The following is a 27,498-nucleotide window of genomic DNA, read 5'->3' as shown; positions in this document are numbered from 1 at the left end:
GGTTCAGTATAACACAATTTTTTTCAAATTTGCAACAATTTGAAAAAACTTGCAGGTGAATCACATAGACTAAAACTATCACAAACATTAAGAAATGTTAGGTATGTCTTGAATGCATAAAATATATGTAGATACTAGTCTATGTGTTATTTGACTGTTATAGGCAAGGCTTCTGGTCAACAGTAGACTATTAGGAGTTACGTTTTTGGGGAGTCAAACCTTTTTATTCTTTTGAGACAAGGTCTCACTCTGTTGCCAAGTCTGGAGCATAATGGGTGTGATCTCAGCTCACGTCAACTTTGATCTCCTGGGCTCAAATGCTCCTCTCACCTTAGTCTATGAAGTAGTTGGTACCACAGGTGTGCACCACCACACCCAGCTAATTTTTTGTACTTTTTATCTATGATTGATTAATTTTAAGACAGAGTCTCACTCTGTTGTCCAGGGTGGAATCAATGCAACTTCCACCTCCCAGGTTCAAGCAGTTCTCTTGCCTCAGCCTCCCGAGTAGCTGAGATTACAGATGCCAGGCTAGTTTTTGTATTTTTAGTAGAGACAGGGTTTAATCATGTTGGCCAGGCTGGTCTTGAACTCCTGACCTCAGGTGATCAGTCTGCCTTGGTCTCCCAAAGTGCTGGGTTTACAGGTGTGAACCACTGCAGGGGGCCTGAGTGTTAAAACGTATACATTTTTTTTTCTTTCTTTTCTTTTTTTTTTTTTTTGAGACAGAGTTTCGCTCGTTACCCAGGCTGGAGTGCAATGGCGTGATCTCGGCTCACCGCAACCTCCGCCTCCTGGGTTGAGGCAATTCTCCTGCCTCAGCCTCCTGAGTAGCTGGGATTACAGGCACGCGCCACCATGCCCAGCTAATTTTTTGTATTTTTAGTAGAGACGGGGTTTCACCATGTTGACCAGGATGGTCTCGATCTGTTGACCTCGTGATCCACCCGCCTCGGCCTCCCAAAGTGCTGGGATTACAGGCTTGAGCCACCGCGCCCAGCCTAAAACGTATACATTTTTTTAATACATGGGGGCTGGTTCCCTCAAAACCCACACTGTTTAAGGGTCAACTGCATTTTTTTTTTTTTTTTTTTTTTGAGACAGTTTTGCTCTTGTTTTCCGTTCTGGAGTGCAATCGTGTGATCTCAGCTCACTGAAACCTCTGCCTCCTGGGTTCAACTGATTCTCCTGTCTCAGCTTCCTGAGTAGCTGGGATTACAGGCATGTGCCACCATGCCTGGCTAATTTTGTATTTTTATTAAAGACGGGGTTTCTCCATGTTGGTCAGGCTAGTCTCAAACTCCTGAACTCAGGTGATCTACCCACCTCAGCCTCCCAAAGTGCTGGGATTACAGGCGTGAGCCACCGCGCCCGGCCCAACTGCATTTTTCAATGTTTTATTGTGTTTTTTTTTTTCCTGAATATTTTTGATCCCTGGTTGGTTGAATCCAAGGATGCGAAACTGAGGAGGGAACGTGGTTACATGCTGTCAGGGATAAAAAGGTGAATGTGACTCTCCCTTTTCTCTTGGAGCTTGAAATCATTCTGTGAATATCTCAATTGGTAGAGCCAGATGAGGGTAGAGCTGAGCATAATTTTTGTTTCTTAAAGAGAGATAAAGCCAAGTATCTCAGGAATCTAAAACAGCTCTTAGGTACCCCTCAAAGTGATATTTGAGATCCTTAGGGTCTTCAGTCTTCTTTAAGCATATGTTTTTAAAATGAAATCAAGGTCATGAGTGTAATTAAAGGTACCCTAAAGAAATCACGTTAGTTTTGAAATAATCGTGAGGAATGTACAGCATCAACTTTAGAAAACTTTTCATAAAGTCCCAAGAGGTTTCATGTTGGTGGTCTCTGCTGGTAATATGAGCTATTTAAGTGTATTTAAAGAGTGTAGTGATAGAGACACTTGTGGAAATAGATGTTTTTGGTATGTTCCACCTTAAAGCCTTGTTCACTTTCATTTTATGGCTATTGCTGTTGTGAAATTCGCAGAACCTCCGGCTGTTTGAACTCCATCTTCCAGGATGAATTAGATTACAGGTAATCTCGTAGTGGAGGTGTATTTTGGATGGACTCACGTTTGAAATGGTTATGAAAGAAATTCCTTGGCCTTGGGACTTCCACACTGGAGCTGGCAATCAGTATTGCCTTAATTTACCTATTTCAATGAGGCATCTCTACTCTGAGGAAAACAAAACGAAGAGCTAAGGGTTCTGTTCTGTTTTGTTGTTTTAGAGACAGAGTCTTGCTCTGCCACTCAGGCTGGAATGCAGTGACAACATCATATCTCACTGCAGCCTTGATCTCCTGGGCTCAAGCAATCCTTCTGCCTCAGCCTCCTGAGTAGCTGGGATGGGACTACAGATGCACGCCACCACACCTGGCTATTTTTTTTTTTTTTTTTTTTTTGTAGAGACAAGGTCTCATGTGCTCCCCCTTTTATAAAAAAATCCATAAGGAAGCAACTGTCTTTAGCAAACAGAAGATCACAAACATCCTTGTGGAGATCTTGAGCTGTTGACTGATTTAGAGGGCAATGAAAATCTACCTACCTGAGTATAGCAGTGAGATAGGAGTGTTCCCTATGATCCTTCTAGTGAGCAATTCTTTCTGGTATCAGGAGCCCAAAGGAAACTCGGTCAATCACCTGTTTTGAGTTTGTTCTAGAAATCAGAATTGCCTGCTCTGAAAATAGGTCATAAGTGACTGGCCATCCTTGAGTTGCTCACAGGAAGTAGCTGCAAAGGTCAGGGCAAGTTTTCAACGACTATACAGGCCAGGAAATGACAGGCTTTGAGGAGCTTCTCTGCTTGGCATCTGAAACAGGTAACATGGAGAAGCTACCTTGGAGACACATTGACAGGTATGGTGACGTGAGCCTGATTCCTCAGCTCCATAAAACAGATGCCTTTGCAAAAAGCCCCTTCCTTCCTTCCTTTTCCTTCCTTCTTTTTGACAGTCTCGCTTTGATTCCTTAGTCCATAAAACAGATGCCTTTGCAAAAAGCCCCTTCCTTCCTTTCTTTCTTTCGACAGTCTTGCTTTGTTGCTCAGACTGGAGGGCAGTGGCGCGATCTCTGCTCACTGCTACCTCCGTCTCCTGGGTTCAAGCGATTCTCCTGCCTCTGTCTCTCAAGCAGCTGGGATTACAGGCACACGCCACCACACCTGGCTAATCTTTTGTATTTTTAGTAGAGATGGGGTTTCACTGTGTTAGCCAGGATGGGCTCGATCTCCTGATCTTGTGATCCATCCACCTCGGCCTCCCAAAGTGCTGGGATTACAGGCATGAGCCACGGAGCCTGGCCATAAAAAGCCCATTTCTATACAGAAGAATCATCTTGCAGGATTCAAGGAATGATTATGAGGAATCGACAGCATTAACTTAGAAACTTGATGCAATATTCCCAAGAGGAGTTAGGGTTGGGTAAGTAATCTCTGAATTAATTTAATCCTTGAGATGTTGGGATCCTATGGAGTCAGACATACATTTCTTTTCTCTTTTTTTGAGATGGAGTCTTACTCTGTCGCCCAGGCTGGATTGCAGTGATGTGATCTTGGCTCATTATAATGTCTGCCTCCTGGGTTCAGGCGATTCTCAGCTTCAGACTCCCAAGTAGCTGGGATTACAGGCACGCCACCATGCCTGGCTAATTTTTGTATTTTTAGTAGAGACGAGGTTTCATCACATTGGCCAGGCTAGTCTCAAACTCTTGGCCTCAAGTGATCTGCCCACCTCAGCCTCCCAAAGTGCTGGGATTATAGGTGTGAGCACCATGCCTGGTCCTGATACGTATTTCTATTAGTACACATTTATATGCATTATTTGTTACTGAAGTTTACACCTTATGCTTCAGAATGCTATTTCACTGACACAATCATTATAGTATAAACATTCGAGTATGGTTACAATCTGGACACTATATTTTGCTTGTCTTATTGGCCTAGCAACATGATTTTGGAATCACTGGGGACTGTCAGGCTCCAAATAATAACCAGTGTTTCAACCCAAACCAACAGGGTACTATAGAGCCAGAGTCAGCAAACTTTTTCTGTAAAGGGCCAGACAGTAAATATTTTGGGCTTTGTGGGCCATATGGTCTCTATCACAACTACTCAACTCTGCCGTTGTAACAAAAAAGCAGCCAGATAATATGTTAATGAATGAGCATGGCTGTGTTCCAGTAAAACCGCAAAAACAGGCAGCTAGTTTTGGCATGGGGCCCTAAGAGCATGGACTTTGAAGCCAGGTTCAAATCCTGGCTTTATCATCTTTTGCCTCTGTTACCTTAAAAGAACTGCATTATCTTCCCTGTGTTTTGGTCTCTTCATCTCTAAATTAGTAACAGTACTTACCTAACAGTGTTGTTATAAAGATTAAATGAGTTAAGTTTGTAAAGTACTTAAACAGTGCCTACCAACGAGTAACTACTGTAGCAGAGTGTGTTAGATAATTAAACATTCTGTGCAGTGGGTAATATTATTCCCATTACGATTTAGATTTAAAGAAAGAAACACATGACTTGCCGGGCGCGGTGGCTCACGCCTGTAATCCTAGCACTTTGGGAGGCTGAGGTGGGTGGATCACCTGAGGTCAGGAGTTCAAGACCAGCCTGGCCATCATGGTGAAACTCCATCTTAAAAAAAAAAAAAAAAAAAAAAAAAAGAAGGCCGGACGTGGTGGCTCAAGCCTGTAATCCCAGCACTTTGGGAGGCCGAGGTGGGTGGATCACAAGGTCAAGAGATCGAGACCATCCTGGTCAACATGGTGAAACCCCGTCTCTACTAAAAATACAAAAAAAAAAAAAAAAAAAAAAAATTAGCTGGGCATGGTGGTGCGTGCCTGTAATCCCAGCTACTCAGGAGGCTGAGGCAGAATTGCCTGAACCCAGGAGGCGGAGGTTGCGGTAAGCCGAGATCGTGCCATTGCACTCCAGCCTGGGTAACAAGAGCGAAACTCCATCTCAAAAAAAAAAAAAACAAAAAAAAAACGAAAATAAGAAAAAAAAAAAAAAAAGAAAGAAAGAAACAAATGACTTAAAAGAAGGCTATGACTTGAACTCAGTTTTCCCATCTCTAATATTATTGCAATTGCACTTTTTTCATCAGAGAAGAAAACATTACATTGAAATACAAGGAAATTCCCCGTAAAAGCCTGTGAGTCAGACTTTAGCCCCTAAAGCCAAAATCTTTTTTTTTTTTTTTTTGTGATGGAATCTCGCTTTCTCACCCAGGCTGGAGTGCAGTGGCACAATCTTGGCTCACTGCAACCTCCACCTCTGGGGTTCAAGTGATTCTCCTGCCTCAGCCTTCTGAATAGCTGCAATTACAGGCACCTACCACCATTCCTGGCTAATTTTTTTGTATTTTTAGTAGAGACAGAGTTTCACCATGTTGGTCAAGCTGGTCTTGAACTCCTGACCTCAGGTAATCCACTTGCCTCAGCCTTCCAAAGTGATGGAATTACAGGCATGAGCCACCGCGCCTGGCCAAGCCCAAATTCTCCCAACCCACACAAGGAATTATTACACACAGCAGTGGGCTGGGGCTCATGTGTACTGGCTCACTAGTGCTGACTGTTGAAATTTCAGGAATTTGGGCCAGGCATGGTGGCTCACATCTGTAATCCTGGCACTTTTGGAGGCCGAGGTGAGCAGATCTCCTGAGGTCAGGAGTTTGAGACCAACCTGGCCAACATGGTGAAAACCCGTCTCTACTAAAAATACAAAAATTAGCTGGGTGTGGTGACGGATGCCTGTAATCCCAGTTACATGGCAGGCTGAGGCTTGAACCCAGGAAGTGGAGGTTGCAGTGAACCAAGATGATGCCATTTTACTCCAACCTGGGCAACAAGAGTGAAAGTCCATCTCAACAAATAATAATAATAGTAAAATTTTCAGGCTTTTGTGAAACAGTAGTGAAACTCTTGGTAGCTTGAAACTGGCTGTGGTGGGAGCATGTACACCATTAAAATGGCAGGTGCCACACAGTCAGGGCTTTGAATTTCTTGGAGAACCAGGTTATCAGCACACTGGTCCTATGCTGGCAGTAAGCACTCCTCCAGCAGGGTCCCCATATCCTAAAGAGCTAGTTGGCAAACAGTATTCAGTGTCATGTGAACCACCATAGCCTAGGGCACCATGACTTCGAAAAATGTCAGGCCCATGGCTTTGCCTCATGGCAGTGGCAAAAGTTGTTTTACATGCTTTGCTTAGAGACAGAAACAAGTCAGTGATGGCCCGGGGCTCTGATCTGTAGACATCTGACTTAACAGTCCTGCTCCCTGTTCCCTGTTCTCATTCCAGTACACACACACACACACACACACACACACACACAGCACTGGCCTGCATAGGTCAAGCTAAATAGGAACTGAATGGCTTAAGATGTAGAAGCCTAAGAAGGAGAAATGGAGCTGCTTGTTGGTCAAACGTCATAATCATAATCAAAATACCTTATTTATTTATTTATATTTTTGAGATGGAGTCTCCCTCTGCCACTTAGGCTGGAGTCTAGTGGCATGATCTCAGCTCACTGCAACCTCCGCCTTCCAGGTTCAAGCAATTCTCCTGCCTCAGCCTCCCGAGTAGCTGAGATTACAGGTGCATGCCACCACACCCAGCTAATTTTTTTTATGTTTAATAGAGACGAGGTTTCACTATGTTGGCCAGGCTGGTCTTGAACTCCTGACCTAAGGTGACCTGCCTGCCTCGGTCTCCCAAAATGCTGAGATTATAGGCGTCTGGCATCATATTTGGCTAATTTTTGTATTTTTAGTATAGATGGAGTTTCACCATGTTGGCCAGGCTGGTCTTGAACTCCTGACCTCGAGATCCACTCACCTTAGCCTCCCAAAGTGCTGGGATTACAGGTTTGTGCCACTGCACCTAGTCTCAAAGTACTTTTAATGGCCACTTTTTCTAGGAAAGGCAATGAGTGCTGTGTTGTTTTTTTGGTTTGCTTGTTTGTTTTGACATTAAAAAAATTTTTTTTTCTTTCTTTTTAAAAATTTTTTTATTTTACATGTCATCCTTGCGCAGGAGCCATGCTAATCTTCTCTGTATCGTTCCAATTTTAGTATATGTGCTGTGGAAGTGATCACTGTTTTGACATTTCTTAAGATAAGGTCTTCATAATCTAAACATGTGACTTCTAACCTTTTGTGGAAGCAGCAGAGGGAATACAGACAAGGGCTAGAAACAGTCAGAGATTTCTCAGACAAGACACTCCCTCATGTGAAGTTGTGAATCTCATTTTTCTTCTCTATAAAAGGAGAATCATAACAATTCCATTGCTAGTCTGACGTGGTTGTGAAAATCAATACTAACTTGTTATCCACCTACTCAGCATACTTTTTGACCATTGCTGCATGCTGTGAAGGGCTGAGGATCCAGATGAGGCTGAGAAAGGTCCTGGCTCATGAGGAAGTCAAAGTCTGGGTGCTTAAACAAATACCAGAGTTTGGATATGAGATGGTGAATCACTCTGGCTTCATTTGGTTATAGTGGTCAAAAGTTTGGCTCTGGAGCAAAGTGTCTGGGTTTGAATCCTGGCTGTGCTTTTGGGGGAGTTATTGAACATATCTTTTTCTACTCTGTAAAATGGGATTTTTAAGCTTTCCTCAATTTCATCTGTAAGCAGAGATAATAATAATATCTCCTTCCTGGAATTGCTAAGATCAAATGAGATAGTAAAGTTTCCTCAGTTTCTTCATCTATAAAAATGAAAAGAACAATAACTACTATTTGTAGTGTTGGCATTGTTGTGGTGATCAAATAACATATGAAAGTATTTAGAACCTTAAAAAAATGAATAAGATAGTGCTCACTTCGGCAGCACATATACTAAAATTAGAACGATACAGAGAAGATTAGCATGGCCCCTGCACAAGGATGACATGCAAGTTTGTGAAGCGGTCATATTAAAAATAATTTTTTTTAAAAATGAGTAAGACTAATGGAAAACACAAACTGAATAGGTACTTGTTCTAGGTGGTAAATGCAGTGAGACAAATATGCACTAAAGAGGGTTTCTTTCTTCTTTTTTTTTTGAGATAGGTGTCTTGCTGTCGCCCCAGCTGGAGTGCAGTGGCGTGACCTTGGCTCTCTGTAACCTCCATCTCCTGGGTTCAAGCGATTCTCCCACCTCAGCCTCCTGAGTAGCTGAGATTATAGGCACCTGCCACCATGCCCAGCTTATTTCTGCATTTTTAATATAGACAGAGTTTCATTATGTTGGCCAGGCTGGTCTCAAACTTCTGACCTCAAGTGATCCACCTGCTTCAGCTAAAGAGGGATTCTTAATTTAGCCTAGGAATCAGGGAAGACATTTAGAGATGATATCGGAAGTGGTAAATTCATTCATTCAGTCATCCATCAGGTGTAAACATTTGGGTGTCTATCACATGCCAGGCTTCATCTAGTGCTGGGTATATGGTGATAAACCAAACTGATCCTTTATCAGTAGCTGCACAAAGAGATGGTTTGGGTGGGGACAGGCTTTTTTTTTTTTTTTTTAATAAGACAGGATTTCGCCATATTGGACAGGCTGGTTTCGAACTCCTGACCTCAAGTGATCCACCCGCCTCGGCCTCCCAAAATGCTGGGATTACAGGCATGAGCCACTGCACCCGGCTTTTTTTTTTTTTCTTTTTTTTTAAGAGCTGAGATCTCACTATGTTGCCCAGGCTGGAGTGAAGTGGCACAATCATAGCTCACTATAACCTCAAACTCCTGGGCTTAAGCAATCCTAGAAATCCTCCCACCTCAGCCTCCCAAGTATCTGGGACTACAGGTACCTGGCACTATGCCCAGGTGATAAGGATATTTTATGTGCCCCTTCCCCATAATCCCAAACGTCCTTCTCACATTTACAAAAATAAACAACTGCTATTTTTTTCAATCTTACATGTCACACAACTACAGCTTCAAGACAAATACAATAACAATATAATAAAATACTATAAATAAAAATATATTTGCATAACATTTACATTGTATTATAAGTAATCTAGAGATGATTTAAAGTAGGGCCGGCCGGCGGTTGGCTCACGCCTGTAATCCCAGCACTTTGGGAGGCTGAAGTGGGCGGATCACTTAAGGACAGGAGTTCAAGACTAGCCTGCCCAACATGGTAAAACCCTGTCTCTACTGAAAAAACAAAAAAGTAGCCGGGCATGATGGCGTTCGCTTGTAGTCCCAACTACTTGGGAGGCTGAGGCAGGAGAAAGAATTGCTTGAACCTGGGAGGCGGAGGTTTTACTGAGCCGGGATCCTGCCACTGCACTCCAGCCTGGGTGACAGAACAAGACTCTGTCTCAAAAAAAAAAAAAGCCTATGGGAGGATGTATACAGGTTATATGCAAATACTGTATCCTTTTATATCAGAGACTTTAGTATTTTTGGATTTTGGTATCCACAGAGGTTCTGAAACCAATTCCCTGTGGATATCGAGGGACAACTGTATATGTATTTAAGCCCAAAGTTGAACTTACAAGTTAGGCAACAAAAAAAGGGAAGGGAAAGAATAGATTATACAAAGACTCTGGGGCAGGAAAGAGGTTGGTCTGTTTGAGGAATTGAAAGAAGCCCCAGTGTAGCTGGAGTAACTTGGGGAAGAGGTCTGGGTCAGACGACAGGGAGGGCAGAGGATAGAGTGGTGCCAGCAAAGGGGGAAGTGGCGGGCAGGCCACATCCTGCACTGGACTTTGTGGACTCAAGAAGTTCATCTAGTATTCTAAGTGAGATGGGAAGCAAGTGAGTGCTTTTATCAGGAGCTCTGCTTGAAGTCCCATAAATGACTACTCTGGGGCTGGGTCAGAATGGACTGCAGGTGGGCAAGGGTAAAAGCGGAGGAATCCGCTGGGAGCTAATGCACTAGTGCCCGGTGAGAGATGGAGGTGGCATGCATTATTCTAGTGGCAGTGGAGATGGAGAAATGGGAGAGGATTTGAAATGGGCTTGGTGTTGGATTGGATGGGTGGTGAAGGAGAGGGAGGTGTAAAGATGACTCCCAGGTTTTGGGCTTGAGTAGATGTTTAGGCAGGAGGAGAGGAGCTGGTCTGGGGAATAAGGGCAAGAGTTGAGTCGGGGATAAGTGAACTTATCTGGGACCAGTGAAATACTGTGTGACAGTGATAGGGAAGAATGGCCCAGACGGGACTCTGAGAAGAGGTCTGGGCTACAGGCATATGGTTGAGTTTTTTTTTTTTTTTTTTTGAGATGGAGTCTCTCATTGTTGCCTAGGCTGGAGTGCAATGGTGCGATCTCAGCTCACCGCAACCTCTACCTCCCAGGTTCACTTGATTCTCCTGCCTCAGTCTCCCGAGTAGCTGGGATTACAGGCACATAACCACCACAGCTGGCTAATTTTTTGTATTTTTAGTAGAGATGGGGTTTCACTATGTTGGTCAGACTGGTCTCAAACTCCTGACCTCGTGATCCACCTGTCTTGGCCTCCCAAAGTGTTGGCATCACAGGTGTGAGCCACCGTGCCTGGCCTTCTGGTTTTTTTTTTTTGAGACAATCTTGCTGTGTCACCCAGGCTGGAGTGCAATGGTGCCATCTCAGCTCACTACAGCCTCCGCCTCCTGGGTTCAAGTGATTTTCTTGCCTCAGCCTCCCGAGTAGCTGGGATTACAGGCATGTGCCACCATGGCTAAGTTTTGTATGTTTAGTGGAGATGAGGTTTCACCATGCTGGCCAGGCTGTTTTTAAACTCCCAGGTGATCCACCTGCCTTGGCTTCCCAAAGTGCTGGGATTACAGCCATGAGCCACTGTGCCTGGCTTCAGTTGGCAGTTATTAATGTACATGCAGATGACAGCTACAGCCATGGTAGATAAGGCCACCAGCAGAGAGCACATGGATCAATCCTCTTATCTTTTCTGGGGGACCCAGACACCTTTTAAAAGCTGATAAAAGCTCCACTTCTTCCTTTAAAAGTATTTGCTTCCCAGTTTAAGGAGCTTATAGATCCTTCTGAAGCCCAGCACAACTCTTGTAAGGTCAAGAGATGTCAAATTAAAAACCAAACAAACCTTGTATAGACAGAGGAATAAATTCTGGGTGGAGCCCTGGGGAACAGCAACATTTAGAGACAAGACATAGGAAGCACCTGCAGAGGTAGAGTTGGATTATACAGAAAGAGGGACAAGGAATTCCAAAATAGAGTATGTTATCAAAACTAACAGCAAAGTGTCTCAAGACTATGAGATGCAGCCAGGCATGGTGGCTCATGCCTATAATGTCAGCACTTTGGGAGGCTGAAGTGGGAAGATCATGAGGTGAGGAGTTCAAGACCAGCCTGGCCAACATGGTGAAACCCTGTCTCTACTAAAAACACAAAAATTATCTGGGCGTTGTGGCATGTGCCTGTAATCCCAGCTACTCAGGAGGCTGAGGCAGGAGAATCACTTGAACCGGGGAGGTGGAGACTGCAGTGAGCTGAGGTGGCACCATTACACTCCAGCCTGGGTGACACAGCAAAACTCTGTCTCAAAAAAAAAAAAAAAAAAAAAAAAAAAGGCCAGGCACGATGACTCACACCTGTAATCCCAACACTTTGGGAGACCGAGGCAGGTGGATCATGAGGTCAGGAGTTTGAGACCAGTCTGACCAACATAGTGAAACCCCGTCTCTACTAAAAATACAAAAAATTAGCCAGCTGTGGTGGTGTGTGCCTGTAATCCCAGCTACTTGGGAGGCAGAGGCAGGAGAATCACGTGAACCTGGGAGGCGGAGGTTGCAGTGAGCCGAGATTGTGCCACTGTACTCCAGCCTGGTAACAGAGAAAGACTCCGTTTCAAAAAAAGAAAAATAATAGGAGATGCCTGCTGCTGAGAGAACTAGAAAGGCAAGGCCTGAATGTGTTCCCTGGAGTTGGCAACAGTAGTATTGTTGCCTGGGGAGGCCTACGCCCTGGAGTTGGCCTAACAGTGGTAATTTTTGTGAAGAGCTAGCTCTGTTAGGAGGCTTTGTCTCTCTGGAGTGGGAAAAGAGACACTGGGGCCAATGTAGGAAGATGAGGATGTTCCCTCTTGATGGTGTACATTTTCTTTTCTTTTTTTTTTGAGATGGAGTTTTTCTCTGTGGCCCAGGCTGGAGTATAATGGCACGACCTCGGCTCAGCATGACCTTGGCTTATCGCAACCTCTGCCTCTCGGGTTCAAGCGATTCTCCTGTCTCAGCCTCTCGAGTAGCTGGGATTATAGGCATGTGCCGCCATGCCCAGCTAATTTTGTATTTTTAGTAGAGATAGGGTTTCTCCATGTTGGTCAGGCTGGTCTTGAACTCCTGACCTCAGGTGATCTGCCTGCCTCAGCCTCCCAAAGTGCTGGGATGACAGGTGTAAGCCACTGCGCCCCGCAATGGTGTACATTTTCTTAGTGAAATAGGAGGTAAGGGGACAGTGAGAGGGAAGGGCAAGGAAAGATGGGGTTCTGAGGATGGAGGAGATAGGAAATAGCCTTTGTAAGAAGTCAAGTCGGACCTTACTAGCATGGCTGTTATCTCTGTGCAGCTGTGATCATGGGTTGGCTCTTAGAGTGAGTAGGATCACAGGAGGGAAGGAGTGGGCTTGGACCCAGAATCATCATGGCCTGAGAACCAGTAAGCCTCCCAGAACTTCTCAAGACTGTTCTAATCCCTTTTTCTCCCCTGTAGTGGGTTTCTCCTCTTTTTTTAATACCTTCTTTTCCCTCAATCTTTCAACCTGCGCAAGCCAAGTGACTCAGCACTTCCTCTAAAGCCAGTGCCCCCTTCTTTTTTTTTACCATTCTCAAAACATGTGTAACAGAAAAGTTTTGGGAATCTCTAACTGCTCTTCTCTTTTTCCTATGGCTTTCCCTTGCCTGGCTGCGTGTTGCCTTACGTTGGCTGCGCCTTGAATTCTGGGGCTCTTTGTGATCTTTTAAAAGCTGGAATGCATTGACAGGTTCCTGTTGGGTAGCTTGGAGGTATATACTGCAGCCAGAAGCCTAGGGGAGCTCGGGTTTTTAAGTGGAGTGCATTGTAGTTCACCCTGAAGGCTGAATTTGTCTAAAGGAGATAGGAAGCTGCTGCAACAATTCAGACTAGAAAGAATGGATGCCAGTGGGGACCACCGGAGGAAAGTTGTTTGTTTTTTAGATGGAGTTTTACTCTTGTTGCCCGGGCTGGAGTGCAATGGTGCAATCTCAGCCTACTGCAACCTCCACCTCCCGGGTTCAAGCAATTCTCCTGCCTCAGCCTCCCAAGTAGTTGGGATTACAGGCACATGCCACCACATCCAGCTAATTTTGTATTTTTAGTAGAGATGGGGTTTCACCATGTTGGTCAGGCCGGTCTTGAACTCCCGACCTCATGTGATCCACCCACCTCGGCCTCCTGAAGTGCTGGGATTACAGGTATGAGCCACTGCGCCCAGCCCACCTTAGGAAGTTGAGGCTTATTAAGGAGGTGAAATAGATAGGACTTGGTGATTGGGTAAGGCAGAGGGCTGAATTATGAATCACTCACTGATTCCCGACTTTCTAATTCTGATGACTGTGGAGATGGTGGTGCTAACAGCTGAGGGAGGGGCCGCTATGAAAGCAGTTTCAGTTCTGGAAGTGTCCAGTTTGGGGTGTCTCTGTGGCATCTAGCTAGAGCTTCCTGGCAAGCAGTTGGATATTTGGTTCTAAATTTTGTAGAAGGGGACTGGGTTGGAAATTGCTAATTTGGGAGTTGCATCCATGAGGATGCAGGCAATCCCAGAAGAGTGAGTAAAGTGAGAAAAGCTGTTGGCTTAGAGTGGAATCCTGCACTGAAGGTGCAGATTCACAAGCGGATGCTACCAAATGAGGCAGGGGCTTTATTTACCTTGCCGTGATAATTGAGAGGGTTCACTCTTCTGAAACCAAGGTAGTAAGTAGAGAGATTCCAGTAGGTGAGAGCTATCCAAGCTGTCAAATTAGCAGAGAGAACCAGAGAGGTAAGGCCTGAGCAATGCCTGCAAGGTTTGGCAAAATCAAAGCCATGAGTTACTCTTGCCTGAGCAGGATGAAGAAGGGTTAGAGTGGGGGAGGAGAAGTCAGACTGCCAAATGTTGAGAAATGAGGAAGCAGAGGTAGCCAGGGAACACCACTGTTTGAGGTCGCACTGAGAGACAAGCACTTGGAAGCGAGTTGGAGAGGGCACTTCAGGAGGAGGTTGTCTTGATCGTTTCGTTTTTTGGACTTGGAGAGGCCAGCCTGTTTAAAGACTGAGAGGAAACAGCCAGGCAAAGAAGCCGGGGAGATGGAGGAGGAGGATTTTAGGGCCCAACCTCACCCAGACCGCTTTCTTGCGGTTTGCCCAACACTACCACACCCCGTAACTCATTTAATCATTTCAACACCACGAGGTTTGAAACAAACAGCGAGGTTTGAAACAAAACGGTGAGGCCACGGATTAGGAAGAGAAAGCTGTGGTTCCATCTTGAGGTCCAGCGCACTGTCCACGCCAAGAGGCGGGCAGAAATGCCACAAAACTGCCCAGCTCCACCCAATGTAGGGGACCAAGGGTGGCTGTGGTGCGCTCCTTGCCCCCGGGAGGTGTCATCAGTGTCGCGGACTCGGGCGGTGTGCTGCCCCAGGTGAGATGTCATAGCATGCGTGGACCAGGGGTGGCGGCCCTGATACGTGTCCACGGGCTAAATGCTGCCTGCTCCTGGCGAGGTGTCCCCAGGTGTGGTGGACAGGGTCCGCGTGCATGCTGTCCCCTTCTCTAAGACGCGAAGGCGGCTCAGTTCTGTAAGTAGCGGCAAGGAGAGCAGTCACGAAGCGGGCCGGACGCCAAGGGCGCGGGCCAGGTGGCCCCAGGCGGAAAGATGGCCGCGGCCCAAGGCTGCAGGTGGCCGGGAGCGCTCCCTGCGCGCGTCGGGGAGGGGAAGCCGCGAAAACCAAACCCGTGATTTAGAAATCCGGCTGCGGCCCTACCCCGAGATAAGTCTTCTGCGGAGGGAAGTATTTAATTTGCCCAGGACAGTCGGAGGAGGCGCCTTCCCGCCAGAGGCGAGCAGCGGGTGCGTCGGAGCTTTCTCGGGTGCGCTCCTGCCCTCCTCCGCCCGGGGCTGGCGCGCAGAGCCCGCGGTCAGAAGCCAATGACAGTTTTTTGTTTATTTTGGCGGGGACGGAGGTGGCCAAAGGACTGAACGAACCTTGCATTGGGAGCTGGGCTCTGGTTTCCTCTCCACCATTTAGCACAAGCTTCCTCCATGACCACGACTCTGGGCAACGTTTGTCTAGTTACTGAGCCTCAGTTTCCCTGTTCTTAAAATGGGAGTTTGGACTATGATGTTGTCATAACCCAAAGAAGATGGAGTGGGACTTGCCGTCCCACTTCATCCCAGCAGAAAAGCCGCCCTCCATTAGCCACCCACGCCTAACAGCCAGCGTTTTTGGACGGCCTCCCCTTACCCGCTTCTTTCTTCTGCCAGCTCGAGGGGGCTAAACGCATGTGGTGGGCGGGGCTTACAGCTCGCCCCGCCCCTTCCCGGCCTCCTGACGTCGTCCGCTCCCCTCCGCTCCTGGCGCGGGGATGTAGCCGCCACGTGACCTCACTTCGGGCGCGGGAGTCCCGAGCTCGTGCGCGCACCCCGCCTGTCCGTCGCCTCTCCTCGCAGCGTGATCGGGCGCCGCCGCGGAGGGGAGGGGAGGGTTCGCGACGTCGCTGGCGGTAGGGGGCCGTTTCGGAGTGCAGACCGCCCTCCGTCCCCCTGCCCGCCTCCCGTCGCCCTCTCTTGTTCTCGCCCTGCCCGGCTACACGCCGCCGCCGCGGGCGCGGAGGAGGAGAACGCGGACGTCCCAGGGCCTGCCCGGCCCCGCCGCGGCGCCTCCTTCGCTCACCCTGAGCCGCAGCGCGCGGCGCTGGCCGAGGACGATGGGGCTGGGCTGAGGCAAGGCGGCGGCGGCGGCGGCGGCGGCGGGGTCCCCCGCGGCTCCTGGAGCTGGTCCGGCCGCGAGGGAGGCCGCGGAGGAGGCGGCGCGGCGGCGGCCGGTGAGCGGCCGGGGTGAGCTGGGCGAGGGGCGGGTGGGCGGCGGCGACGGGGGAGGGTGAGGAGGCGAACGGTGTGGTCGGGGCGGCGGGTGCCGGCTGAGGTCGCGGCCAGCCTCCCCGGGCCGGAGATGGGCGCCTCTGGGACTAGGAGCCGAGACCCAGGCGGGTCGGGGACAAGCGAGGCCGGGCAGGAGCCCACGCGGTGGTTGCGAAGGCCTTGGCGGTGGACGCGCTGCCTGTGTGGGGGGGAGCGTGGGGGCCGGGAGCGGGGTGATTGGTCGTCGGCCCTTTCAGAAAGTCCAGTGGGAGGTGGCGGTCCCGTGGGCAGAAGGGGTATGGGGCTGGCAGGGCCCTCGGTGGGTCTTTGTGGGACCCCTAGCTCGTCCTCAGCCATGCAGTATGGAGCTCCTTGCCGTCTCCGCATTTTACAGATAAATAAGTGAGTCCCATGGAGGAAAAGTGACTTCTGACTTGCCTAAGGCCTCCCACGCGGACTCTGTGGCAGCAGGGACTAGAAAAACCCAGGGCCCTTTTTCCTGGCAGTGCTCCCGTGGCCACTCTATGGCCTTTCTTTCCATTCCTTTCACAAAGTCAGGTTCTGGTGGAAGTGTGACCTCTGGCTGTTTTGGGGACGTGAGGGGTAGGGATGAAGGGGAGGCCCTCAGGTTGGGATTGGCAGTAACTCAGTAGGGGGCTTCCCAGTTTGGAAAGCTTTGTGACAGGTGTTTCTTGTTTCCTCTTCCCGTAGATCTGACAGAAACATCCTTGATTCTTGGTGTTTGGACATAGGAGGTATGAATCACTCACATAATTAACTGTTTTTAATCATCAGTGTCTTAGAGCAGTATTTAGTTGTTATATTAGGCAAAATGAATGCGGATGGAGTCGTACACATAGAAGCAGACTTGTGTTCCTCTACACGATTCTAACTAAATGAGCAGAACATACCTGAGTATGTCATAGCTATTTTAGATGTATGAGGCAGGAAGTTAGAATTTTAAAAATCCAAGAAATGCGGAGACTTTAAAGATTATTGCAAAATCAGTCCTTCTAAAAGTTTCATTGCTAAAATGAAAGTGTTTCGATTTGATTCCTTTGAAGGGTGAGTACATAATGAACAGTGCTGTACAGGTCTTTCGTTAGAACTTTTTACCAATGCACGCATATTAATTTTGTTTCCCTGGGATATATTTGGCATTCTTTTCTCTAGAGGTTTATTGCTTTGCTGAACAGACTAGAGTTGTGCCTAAAAATCAGTGTGTGTGGGCATCTCATCCTGGTTTACAACCCCCCTTTAAGGCAAATCAGTGCCTGGAAGTTATTGGAAATAGTAAACTTATTATTAATGATTGTTGTAGAAGATAACTTTTGCTACCGTCTTGGATTTGCATTATCCTACCATTTGATTAGGCAAAGAGTGAAATACTTAAGTGAGATTTTTGAGCCTTGTTAGAACAGCAATACCTGGTTTTGGTGAGGGGATTGGTAGGAAAAATGACACCATTTGGTTGGTTTCTTTTTTTTTATTTTTATTTTTATTTTTTTGAGACAGAGTTTCACCCTTGTTACCCAGGCTGGAGTGCAATGGCACGATCTCGGCTCACCGCAACCTCCGTCTCCTGGGTTCAAGCAATTCTCCTGCCTCAGCCTCCTGAGTAGCTGGGACTACAGGCGTGCGCCACCAAGCCCAGCTAATTTTTGTGTTTTTAGTAGAGACAGGGTTTTGCTATGTTGGCCAGGCTGGTCTCACACTCCTGACCTCAGGTGATCCTCCCGCCTAGGCCTCCCAAAGTGCTGGGATTATAGGTGTGAGCCACAGAGCCTGGCGGTTGCTTTAATTTAAAAGTGGTACAGTTATAATTAAATTCAAAATAGTAAGTAGTGGTTGATTTTGAAAATAAAATTGACAAACTTCAGGCTGATGCAGTGTTCAAATTATGTTGTAGGAGGGCCCATTTCTCCTTCCTCCTCTCCCCTCCTCCTTTTCTTTTCTTTTTCTCCCTTCCTTTTCTATTTTTTTCCTCTCTCTCCTTTCCTCTTTTCCTTCCTTCTGACAGGGTCTTATTCTGCTACCCAGGCTTAAGTGCAGTGGAACAACCCTGGGTCATTGCAAACGCCACCTCTCAGGCTCAGGTGATCCTCCTGCTAACCTCCCAAGTAGCTGAGACTACAAGCGCAAGCCACTGCCCAACTAGTTTTTTACAATTTTTTGTATATATGAGAGTCTCACTTTGTTGCCCAGGCTGGTCTTGAACTCTTAGCCTCAAGTGATCCTGCTGTCTTGGCCTCCTAAAGTGCTGGGATTATAGGTGTGAGCCGCTGCTTCTGCTCTAGGGTACGTTTCTTTATACAGGTCACCTAAGTAAGCTTTTTAGGGGGACCTCTGATAATTAAACTTCTGATTTACAACTTGTTTGAGATAGGATAAATTCCTACATAGGTAGGAAACTAGTTTCATGGAATTCAGTATAAAGCTCTGTACACCTGAAGGTCTAAATGGTATCTTATGAGTTTTCTGTTTATCAGATATTAGAGCTAAAATCATTCTGCTGGTTTAGTTAGTTAGATCTTAATAGTTACCTCATTTAGGCAATATTAGTTTCCCATCTATGTCATATTTCAAGTGTGGATTTTTTTTTTTTTTTTTTTTTTTCTGAGATGGAGTTTCGCTGGTTACCCAGGCTGGAGTGCAATGGCGCGATCTCGGCTCACTGCAACCTCTGCCTCCTGGGTTCAAGCAATTCTCCTGCCTCAGCCTCCCGAGTAGCTGGGACTACAGGCATGCGCCACCCTGCTCAGCTAATTTTTTTGTATGTTTAGTAGAGACGGGGTTTCACCGTGTTGACCAGGATGGTCTCGATCTCTTGACCTCGTCATCCACCTTCCTCAGCCTTCCAAAGTGCTGGGATTATAGGCGTGAGCCACTGTGCCCAGCCTCAAGTGTGGATTCTTATGTGGATAAGGAGTGTGTACTGGCAACTATAGCATGTTGTAGTGAAAGAGCATGGACTTGGGAATCAGACCAGAGTTTGATTTCTGATTTTTGTAACTAGCAGTTCAAGTTTGACCAATGCTACTAGTTACTGAGTGAGCTCACTATATAATAGGCTCTGATTTAAACACATTACATGAATTATTTCACTTAAACTCCATTTTATAGATGAGGAAACCGAGGTTCAGAGATGTTAATTTGCCAAGTCACATGCAGCTAACCTCATAAACCCAGAAATAGAAACCTCTGTGTTAAGCACAGTAACATAGAGCTAGGATTCTGACAGTCTTAGAAGTCGCTTATACGGTTTAACTTCTTTGATCTTTTTTTATTAAGAAAAAAGTATGCTAATACCTGAAAGTGTTGAGGATTAGCTGAGACCGTGTTTAAAGAAAGGAGTACTCTTCCTGGCACATAATGGTTTCTTCTTCCATTCCATATACTGAATCAAGCTAGGCTTGCCTAACATGGTGGTTTTGTAACTACCGTGAATGTGAGGTTTTAGAATATGAATAGACTTTATTCCTAAGATGCACAGTAATCTTAGGAGATATGCAGTAGGTCCTATTACTGTAGATATACAGCCTACTCGGTGGTCAAACTCAGTGAGAATGAGCAGTGATGGGGGCACCCTATGGAACTTTGTCTTTATTCTGTCTTTTTTTCTCAGTCTGAGTGATGGTGGAAATAAGAACTTTATACTTACGAATGACAACAAAGTGGTTTATAATTTTGAAAATCTTGAAGACAGAAATAGGATTTCAAAATGAGCTGGATAATGTGGTTTATCCAAAGTCGATTCTGTTTGCTGTATATTTGGTGACCTAAATTAAGTACCAAGTGAGAGACCTTATATTTGAATAGATGATTAATGAAATAGGAGTTGGCAGCTAATCACCTATCAAAGAAAACACTGTTAAAACAGTTCACAATTGTGAGCTAAAAGAAGGTGATCCAGTGTCTGACGTCTGTTAAGATGACATATCTGAAGTATCACCAGAATCTTAGTGATGGAATGTATTCCGAATGTATTCTGAATATGCCATATCTCATCTGGATCCAAGAGGTAGCCGATGGGGTTTATTTTAGCCTTGGTTTTGGAACATAGTTTTTGGGATAATGAAGCTAATTAGCTTATGGAGAGAGTAAATCTGTAGTCATCGAGACCATGTTGAGTTTTTTTTGAGGTAGCGTCTTGCTCTGTTTCCCAGGTTGGAGTGCAGTGTTGCTGTCATGGCTCACTCTAGCCTTGACCTCCTGTGCTCAAGCAATCCTCTCACCTCAGCCTCTAGAGTAGGTGGGACCACAGGTATGTGCCGTCACACCCAGCTGATTTTTTTTTTTTTTTTTTTTTTGTGGAGGTGGGTTTTTGCCATGTTGCCCAGGCTGGTCTTAAACTCCTGAACTCAAGTAATCCATCTGCCTTGGCCTCCCAGAGTGTTAGGACCACAGACATTAATCACTGCACTCCGTCCTTTTCTCTTTCCTTTTTTTCCTAGAGAAAGAGTCTCGCTCTGTCGCTCAGGCTGGAGTGTAGTGGCACGATCATGGCTCACTGCAGCCTCAACTTCCTGGGCTCAGGCAACCCTCCTGCTGCAGCAACCAGGGTAGCTGGGACAATCGATGTGTGCCATCATGTCTGGTTAATTTTTTAAATTTTTTTGTAAGGATGAGTATTTCAGTTTGTTGCCCAGGCTTATCTCGGAACTCCTGGCCTCAAGCAATCCTCCTGCCTCAGCCTCCCAAAGTATTGGAATTACAGACATGAGTCACCTTGCCCAGCCAAAACAATGTGTGTTCTAATTCACCACCTAAGTTCAGATAGCATTCAAGAAGCAAGGAAATTGTTAGATCCTTTTTTGAGTTTTGTCGATTATCATATTTTGAGAGTATAAAAAGAGGTTCAGAATTCTGGCACGTAATTTTAATTAAGATTTAGGTTTAAAAAAATGAAGTTCTGGGCTAACTTAATAGGAGAAAAGTAGTTATTTATAAGGTAGAAGAATGTCCTGAAGTTAATGAGTTATCACTAGTTAACTAGTGATTGTAAAAGTTAGGAGTTAAAATCATTTGTGTTAGTAGGTTGTGCACAGTGACTCACTCACAACTGTAATCCCAGTGCTTTGGGAGGCTAAGGAAGGAGGATGGCTTGAGGCTAGGAGTTTGAGACCAGCCTGAATGACAAAGTGAGACCTTGTCTTAAAACAGAACCAAAAATGATTTGTATTAATAAAGTTAAAAATAGAAGTAAAATGAGATGACATGAGTAAATAGTAGTTGGAAAAAATGATTACTGTTATGATAGTTTAAAAAAGGACTATGGTAGGCCGGGCGCGGTGGCTCAAGCCTGTAATCCCAGCACTTTGGGAGGCCGAGGCGGGTGGATCACGAGGTCGAGAGATCGAGACCATCCTGGTCAACATGGTGAAACCCCGTCTCTACTAAAAATACAAAACATTAGCTGGGCATGGTGGCACGTGCCTGTAATCCCAGCTAGTCAGGAGGCTGAGGCAGGAGAATTGCCTGAACCCAGGAGGCGGAGGTTGCAGTGAGCCGAGATCGCGCCATTGCACTCCAGCCTGGGTAACAAGAGTGAAACTCTGTCTCAAAAAAAAAAAAATAAAATAAAAAGGACTATGGTAATCAGTAAGAAGGGAGAAAACTGGAATAAAGGAGAAAACTGTCCAAATAAATGTCTGACACTGAGGAAAGTTGTTTGAGGATGGGGATTGCTAAAAAGTTTCCATGGAATGATCCTCTAGAGGGAACTATGCCAATTCTGTATCTGTTAACATCTTAAACCCACAGTGCCATATTGGAGCCTTTGCTATAGTCTGAGATGGTGAAACGTTAACTTGAATAGTAAACTTCAAGACTGCAAAATTAATTTGTTAATCAGAATTTTGTCCTTTTCGTTGACTTTCGTTTGCCCAGGCTGGAGTGTGGTGGCGCGATCTCGACTCAAACTGCAACCTCCGCCTCCTAGGTTCAAGTGATTCTCCTGCCTCAGCCTCCTGCGTAGCTGGGATTACAGGCATGCACTACCATGCCTGGCTAATTTTGTATTTTTAGTAGAGACGGGGTTTCTCTATGTTGGTCAGGTTGGTCTTGAACTCCTGACCTCAGGTGATTGACCCGCCTCGGCCTCCCAAAGTGCTGGGATTACAGGTGGGAGCCACCACTCCTGGCCTCTTTTGTTGAATCTTAAACTTACTCTCTGTGGATCTCGGTTTTAAATGATCAATTGACACTCAGAGACTAGTTAAGAAATTAAGTTTCCGGAAAAAGTGAGTTAACTATGTAAAGCAGAATTTCCTAATTACATGGTCTGGAAATTGCTGATGTCTATAGAATCTTTCTCAAATTAAAAAAAAAAATATTTTAATGTTGGGTGGTGAGGTGAAAGATGGTTCTAGCTCATGAGAGCAAGCTGGTTTAATTGACTATTTAGTTTTTCTTCTTCACAAAGGAGTTGAACACTGGAATAAAGACGTGAAAATGAAAAATAATGCGGAGAGATCATATTTATTTAGATTAGTTCCTTGTTACAGAAGAGGAAATTGAAGTAAGGGACAGCGTCAAGGATCTGGGGTTAGAACCCGTGGCTTTCTCTTGCTGAGATATTCCTTTCAGTCTTGCTTTAATTTTGTACTACTCTGTAGTAACGGCACATCTCAAAACTCTTGAGTTTTTTTTCTAGTGAGAGCCAACTTTTAAGGGTTGCCTTTGCTTGCTTGACAGACTTCTTAAACTATTTTTACTTTCTTTAAAATGAGTTGTGGAATTGCTCCCACATATGTATCTAAGGGTAGCCTCTTTATAGCGTCCCTATTGCTCCGTCTTTTTTTTGTTTGTGAAATAGGATGAAATATATCTTAGTTATTAATTTATTTTGGTATAAAAAGAGTTTTGGTTCCTGATTTTTTTCTGATTGATCTAAAGAACTGAATAAAGTGAAATCACCTTTCATATGGGGTTTTTGGGCCTAAATTCTCAGGTAAAAATCCTGTGTAGTCAAAATTACCCTTGGAAAAAGTCTTTTAAAAAGGCACCAGTTTGAAAACTTGTAGGAAACTTGACATTCTGTTTTTCAATTCCAGAGGCCAGTTTTTCTTGTCGTTTTAGAGAGGTTACTTTTTTGGTAAGCTAGAATCCTAGTCAGCTAGGAGCTGTATTTTGACAGGTGAATAGGTCTTCAGATTGACTGAGGATAGCAGATTTATAGTCTTCATTTCATGCTCACTTTGGGACAGGGATGTAAAGAAAGGCATGCTGTCATCATTATTTAAATTATTGTTCTCTGTTTGCTTCTCCCCAGAGTATAAGTAGTTGAATTGGCTTAATTAAATGCATATATGATGAGACTACACAGTGTGAATAGCAGAGAAGGAACTTAGGTATTTATGAACATCTGCTATCTCCCTGAGGTTATGCCACAAAAAGATCTAGTATAATTAAAAGGCTAGGTAATAAAGTTGAGCATATTAGAAGATTGTTGGTACTTGCTGTCATTCTGAGGGGAAACTCAACTACTTTGGGTGTTTTTGTTTTTTTAAAGAATAAATGTATTCCTTACTACTAGCAAAATTGCATTGTTTTAAAAGAGTTATATAAATTATTAATGAATTCCATGAAATTTAAAGTATCTCAACTTAAATATTACTCTGGTGATAGCACAGTGAGAAAACATGAGTATGTAAAAACATGGTGGCCAAAAATTTAACAGTCGTAGGTCCTGGGAGAGGGCATGTTGTGTTGGATTAAAATGTGGGCTTCAGAGCTATATACAGTTGTCTTGAATTACAGCTGTGTCACATACCAGTCTTGTGGTCTTAGTTAAGTAAGCCACTGAACTTCTTTGAGCTTTCTTTATTTGTCAGATAGAGGCGATGAAGGGTACCTTAGAGAATTGTAAGGATGAGTCTGAGTGAAGGGTAACTTATTATTTGTTAGCTTAGTAACATTGAAGATACTGAAAACAAGTCAGATGTGTGTGTGGAGGTGTGATTAATAATTACTTTTTATTATTTTGTTAACTGAAACAGCAGACAGTAATGTTATATTCAGGCCTTTTATGTTGAAAACACATCATGATTTTGTATCCTTAGTAGCAACATCCTAAAAAGCTCAAGATGTTAACCTCATATATCTCTGGTATACATTTTATGTACATTTTAGTTTTTCTCTTTGTGTCTCTGGTGTGTTTGCAGTTTGTTTTCTTTCTCATCTTCTATGTTACTGTTACCCAATGTTTCTATCCCTGGCCACATTATAAAATTTAAAACTATCTCTAATTATGTTTATTTTGCAGGACTTTGTATGCCTTATTTTCATTTAAAAATTCTGATTAGTCAAATATTTCTACCTTTTTTTTAAAGAAGACTTTGAATTATATTTCAATTTTGTGACCTTTAAATTGATTTCTGTAAATGTGGAATTCTAACCACTGGTTCCATATAGACCAAAGCTTTTTCATCCTTCTCTAGATCCTGCCTTAGCTTCTTCAGCCATCAGTTTTCTAAGCTCATTTACAATTTTCATCTGTAGTTGCCTTGTTCCTCCTTAATGTTTATTTTTCTTATTTTCCTAAGCACAAAAGATAGAAACCTATTTAATGCTAATTATAATAAGTAGATTAGTATACTAAGTAAAATGTAAAGTACTGTAGGCAAATGACTTCATTTTGTCTGTAGCACTTACTTATTTGAAAGATTAGACAAACCTAGCAAACTCTTAGTTGAAATATTTAATGGGCCTTTTTGATATGAAAATGTATTTTTCATAATTGTTAGCACTGCCTTAAGAGTTAGTTGAAGAATAACCAAAAAAAAAAAAGAGTTAGTTGAAGAATAATTTTAAGCTAGCCCATGGTTTTCTGTTCAGTGTTTGGTGAAAAGAACAGAATAAACTCCTTAATTTAGTCAGATTCAGAAGCATCTTAAAGAATACTCCCGCCCCCAGTCTTTTCTCAACTCTGGTGCAGCCCATAGTGAATCACCATTCTTCGTGTTCCCTTATCAGTTGTGGCAATTATTAGTTACTGTAGTGCGTGAGAGTTGTCATTTTATAGGTAGCAAGGAAGGGTGCTAGGTTAGAGCCTCTTGATTATGCCCTTAGGACTGCATTGGTACATCTAACTATTTGACAGTGTTTTCGTTCCTGTATGTGCCAAACACAGTGCTAGATGCTGGGGATACATCTATGAATGTACCCAAGTTCGGCTGTCTTACACATAAACAGTCCAGCAAGTAAACATTGTGCTGTTGAATTGCACAAGTCCAGAGGATACCATTCACGTTGTGTTCTTCAGGAATGTGGCTCCTTGGCCTGGCCTAGGATCTCTTTCAATTGATAAAAGTTCAGAATCTCCATGACCTGCAAGATAATCTGTATTGTTTATCATGTCTAACAAGAGCCTTCACCATAATCTGATCCTGTTCTATCTTTCTAAACCTCCATTTGTAATTATTCCTCAAAGACCATCACCCTGTGCACCAGCCAGTTTAAATAATTTGTGTTCCTGACATTTTTTAGGATCACTCACTGTAGTGCTTCTGCATATGGTAGTTCCCCTGCTTGGGTTTCATCCCTCTATTTTTTCCCTAATATTTTCCCTCTTACTGCTTGTTTGCTTGATCAGCTTTACATTCTTCAGGTCTTAGATCAAGGGATAGTTCTTTTCTGAAGTCTTTTCTGTTCTTGATTTTCTTCTCTTTCTCCCTGCTACCATTGCTCACCATTTTGTTTGATATTTGGTTTTGTCAGCTTACTTACTTGTGTAGCTTACTAGATACGGTTCGTTGAGGTTACACATTGAATCTTGTAATCTCCAGCATTTAGCCCACAAGTTGGCACATGGTAGGCAATACCATTCTAACAAATGACTTTTTATGAAATCAAAAGTGTCAATAAACTGAAACGATTATTACTCGAATGCTAATTTAATATTTACAGGTTTATTTGAAATATTAGGATACTTGGCAACATTTTGGTTTTCTGATTTAATTTACCTTTTTCTGGTCAAGCAGTAGTTTGGGGTTAGATTTCGGGGAACTGCTTGGCTTAGAGTGAAGACACTGTTTTAAGTTTATTGGTGAAAGTGTTGGTGAGAACTTTCTGTCTAATGAAGAATTAACTGTAAGTGGTCTCAAACTAAAACAAATACACAGGTATTCAGCCCAAGAAGAATGGACAGGTGATCTGTAGGAGCAGGATTGTAGCGCCTGCCCCAACTCTGTCTCTACCAGTAGCACCCATTGAGCTAATCTGTAGGAATGGATGAAGTGAAGTGGGAACACATCTATCTGGGAAGCTCAGCCAGGAAAAGACTCCTAGACTCTTCTGGGCCAGACTTTCTGTGTGATTGAGTGTCCACTCCCAATATCCTCTTCATACTTCTTTTAAGATTTTGTTTCTGGACGGGCGTGGTGGCTCACGCCTGTAATCCCAGCACTTTGGGAGGCTGAGGCGGGTGGATCACGAGGTCAAGAGATCGAGACCATCCTGGTCGACATGGTGAAACCCTGTCTCTACTAAAAATACAAAAATTAGCTGGGCATGGTGGCGCACACCTTTAGTCCCAGCTTCTTGGGAGGCTGAGACAGGAGAATTGCCTGAACCCAGGAGGCGGAGGTTGCGGTGAGCCAAGATCGCGCCATTGCACTCCAGCCTGGGTAACGAGCGAAACTCCGTCTCAAAAAAAAAAAAAGATTTTGTTTCTTAGAGATTCATCTTAGGTTAACAGCTATGAGAAGCTGTCACTAATTTATATGTTAACTTCTGAACAGAAGGACTCTTGGTTAAGAGGAAGAGAATGTCAATGATCTGAAGAACTTAGTGCTGTGATGGAGGTTGTGCAAAATTATATGAGGTCACTAAGGGACCTGGGAAGACAGGATTTGGGGAAAGCCGGGAAAGGGGAATAGGGATGAGATGCGAGAGCATGGCAACGACAAAATTACTTTGTTGTAAAATTTTGCCGAGAAAAAGAAGAGGGATTCCTCCCCCTCTTCACCCAGTCTTGCCCTGTCTCCTTTATTCAGTTGTGCTGCTGGCTGCTTGCCTGGTTCCCAGCCTTTAAGGTTTTTGACTGTCTATCAGTTCAACATACTGCTGGATAAGTGCTCTGATACCTGCAGAATTGGGAGAAGGGTGGGGGCAGTCCTCTGCTGGGAGGTAGAAGGGACAAACAAAGCTTAGTAGCCTGAGCTGGCCCTGGAAGAGCAAGTAGGAGCTTTTCAGCCAGACTAAGTTAGAGAAGGGCATTCTTGGCAGAAGGAATATTCTATATAAAGAAGTGGAGTGAGGAAACAGTAGGGCTCTTTGAAGAACTGCAGATTGTGTTGTTGTAAATGAATGACTTGTAAGGTTTGTAAGGGGTGAAAGATAACCATTGATGAATGGCAGATGGTGTTGACAACTAGACAGGGCCAGAGTCTGTAGGATCTTACGTGTCTTGCAATTAGTTTTGACTTTGACCTTGAAACCCAGTTGGGGCTCCCTTCCTCC

General features: G+C 44.6%; 1 protein-coding gene and 2 pseudogenes across 6 annotated transcripts in view; 2 read left to right on the top strand and 1 right to left on the bottom strand.

The window, feature by feature from the left end:
- The window catches only part of ATP13A3 (ATPase 13A3), a 108,123-nt gene that overhangs the window by 1,421 nt on the left and 79,204 nt on the right, over window positions 1-27,498 (top strand). For 3 of the 6 annotated variants that reach the window (XM_039478666.2, XM_039478664.2, XM_074404749.1), the window contains exons 1-2: window positions 15,924-15,998; window positions 16,747-16,790. The exons of 1 other annotated variant lie outside the window; for it this stretch is intronic. The gene's annotated coding sequence lies outside the window, so the exon portion shown is untranslated. Of the gene's footprint in view, window positions 1-14,571; window positions 14,596-15,923; window positions 15,999-16,746; window positions 16,791-27,498 lie in introns of those variants that run through there. 2 more of the 6 variants (XM_074404743.1, XM_074404748.1) reach the window with 2 other exon arrangements.
- On the bottom strand, window positions 7,009-7,106 carry LOC120367713 (U6 spliceosomal RNA; annotated as a pseudogene).
- On the top strand, window positions 7,825-7,941 carry LOC120367709 (U6 spliceosomal RNA; annotated as a pseudogene).

This window comes from Saimiri boliviensis, chromosome 8 (assembly GCF_048565385.1).
Source record: "Saimiri boliviensis isolate mSaiBol1 chromosome 8, mSaiBol1.pri, whole genome shotgun sequence".
NCBI lineage: Eukaryota > Metazoa > Chordata > Mammalia > Primates > Cebidae > Saimiri > Saimiri boliviensis.
The sequence above is the reverse complement of the archived record's forward strand: the minus strand, read 5'-3'. Positions and strand labels throughout refer to the sequence as shown.